Consider the following 3074-nt stretch of genomic DNA (forward strand, 5'->3'; position numbering starts at 1 on the left):
TTAGCTCAGTGGTGCTGCTGCCTGTCTTGTGAGCACAAGGTCCTGAGTGTGATACCAGGAACAAAGAAAAAAAAAAAAAGGAAGAAATAAAATATATACTAGATTTTGAAGGCTTAATTGGTATAAATGTAAAATATCACATTAATGATTTTATATTGATTGCATGTCAAAATGATAACATTTTGGATATATTGAGTTAAACTATATTTTAAAAATTAATTTCATCTGTTTCAAATTCCTTTTTTTTTGTTTGTTTTATTTTTTAAGACAGGGTCTCACTATGTAGTTGAGACTGAACTGGAACTCACTATGTAGCCCAGGCTGGTCTCGAACTCACAGCGATCCTCCTGCCTCAGCCTCTTTAGTGCTGGGATTACAGGTGTGCACCACCACACCTGACTTCACATTCCCTTTTTAAAAACATGGCCAATAGAAAACTTGAAATTATATATGCAACTTGCAGTATTGTTTCTATTCCACAGTGCTGGTTTAGACAGTCAATGTTAGTAGAAACAGAAAGAAAGAAAGAAAGAAAGAAAAGAAAAACACAGGCAGAAGATTATCTAGTTAAAGATTATCAGAAACTTCTTAAGACCTATTAAAAGGTCCTTAGGCTTCTCCCAAAACCACAGTTAGCAGGGTGAGCTACCCCAGAAAAGGGCCTATCAGAAGTCTATTAGAAAATGCTCAAGTGTTTTATTAGGAAAGCAAAGTTCACAGCTGAGCGTGGAGTTCCACTCTGGCGGGTTGGGGAGAGTCTGTTGATCTCCCCAGAGGATCTAGTTCCATGGGTTTAAGGAAGGCTCAGAAACTGTATCATTAACCAGACTCCTGCTGGGTTTGACTCTGGTAGTTCTCTGAGTCTGGAAACCACTGACTTGAAGGTGCCTGCAAAGGCCTAGTGACCCCCAGGAACGGGGAAAGAGGTGCCCAGAGGGAGGGCTGAGATGGACCTTTGAGAAAAGCCATTTGCTTCCAGAGTAGTGGCGCCTGAAGGGAGCAGTGGGTTGGGATTTAGAGAGGACAGATCCCAGGACGCTCCTGGGGTGGGGTATTAGTCACCTTCCTGTTTCTGGGACAAACTACCTGACATCCATGATTTAAAAGAGAAAAGCCTTCCTTTGGCTCATGGTCTCAGAAGTTTCAGGGGATGGTTGGCTGGCTCCGTTGATTTTAGTCTTGTGGCAAGATGGAAACATCGTGGCAGAAGAATATGGTGGGCTGCTTACCTAATGGGAGCCAGGAAGCAGAAAACAGGGAAAGAGCCATGGAGGAGGAGGTCAGGGAACAGATAAAATCCATCAGTCCTGTCCTCATGAACCCCTTCTCTAATGAGCCCATCCAACTCAACAGCGGGTAAGTCCACTGCTAAGGTTTGTACCCCTCAATCCCACTGCTTCGGTGCTGTCGATCCAGTCACAACTGACAATCGAGAGTAAGTGTCCTAAGGACAGTGACTTCCACAGGACTCACTGTTTTCTTTTCTTTTTGGTACTGGGTATAGAACTCAGGACCTTGTGCTTGTGAGGCAGGCAGTGGCACCACTGAGCTAAATCCCCAGCCCACTTTTTTTTGTTTCCTGAGACAGGGTCTTGCTATGTAGTCCAGGCTGGCCTCCAACTCACAGCAATCTTTCTACTCCAGCTTCCCAAGTGCTGGGATTGCAGGTGTGCCCCACCGGACCTGGCTCGACACCATTTTAAATCCACTTCTCTGCATTAGTGAGTTGAGATCTGTGAATCAGGCCTGTGCTCCTCTAATCTTATTGTTTACCTAACCTTTTTGAATTTTTTCCACATTTTTTTTGACATTGAGACCAGTTAGTCCTCAATTTAAATATTTACAGAGAAAGCCAGGCAGAGGCATGTGCCTGTGGTCCCAGCTACTCAAGAAGGTGGGGCCAGGGAGCTCAGGGGTTCAGAACCAAACTGGGGAACATAGCAGGACCTCATCTCAAAAAACAAACAGTTGGTAGAGGATGTACTTAAGTATTGTTGATTCCAAATAAAACTATTGCGTCACTCTTTTAAGTAAATTCATCAATCCCATCACACCACACAATTTGACACATATGATAGTCCATTTTAATACCTGGAAAGCAGCTTCTCTAATAAGACATTTTATACCATTCTTTTCATACTTGCACTCATTTCCATTAACTTTACCCACAGACTTTTACCCCAATATACTGTGCTTCTATATTTAAAGTATATCAAAGCACCTTTTCATAGTCTACGCCTATACTACGTATGTATGAAAATTATGTATGTATGAAATTATGTATATCTATGAAATTTTAATTGTCTATGATCAGAGCAACATAAGCATATTGCAAATTCTGATAGTTATTCAATTTTGAAAGGCTTTATAGGAAATACATCTCTTCATGAGCTGGATAGGACTTTATATATATATAGGTATAGATATATATGTGTGTGTGTGTGTGTGTGTGTGTGTGTGTGTAGATGATTAATATTCATTGCAAGAAGATGTTTATGCATGCAAATGCTGAGAAATACTGTTTGTATACATAGGTAGAGTTTTATTAAAGCAATATCACTTAATTTTAAAATTCTTTCTGAGTCGTATGTCAACAATTTTTTATGAATGAGTAAAAATTATACTCAGTGCTATATTAGTTGGCAACTTGATCGTATTTCAATTTATGTTGTACCTTAATTTAGTTTAAAGCAAAGGCTTGGAAACCATTTCATGTACAAAGGATTTGCTATCCCTTCCTTTGACTTATTGGCTTTCCCAGTACCTGCCCAGTATTTCCGGTTGTACCTGTGTCTTGAGCCTCAGAGATGTTCCCCTTCCTCTTGACGGATGAAAGATAACTTATCACCCACTCCAAATCTTTGTCTATCTAGTTGGAGAGGGGCTGCGCGAAAGGAGATGCCTGTAGCACAAAAGAGTTCACTATCAGGCCAACTTAGGAGAGAGTTTATTTCAATATGAAGAATCTAGGGGCCAGGGTTTTAGCTCAGTGGTTCCGCCGCCTGCCTTGAAGGGGCAAGAATCCATCAGTGGTACCACCACCACCAAAAAAAACCACCAAAAAACATATATAT

This window comes from Fukomys damarensis, unplaced genomic scaffold (assembly GCF_012274545.1).
Source record: "Fukomys damarensis isolate Sample0158 unplaced genomic scaffold, DMR_v1.0_HiC HiC_scaffold_21, whole genome shotgun sequence".
Lineage (NCBI taxonomy): Eukaryota > Metazoa > Chordata > Mammalia > Rodentia > Bathyergidae > Fukomys > Fukomys damarensis.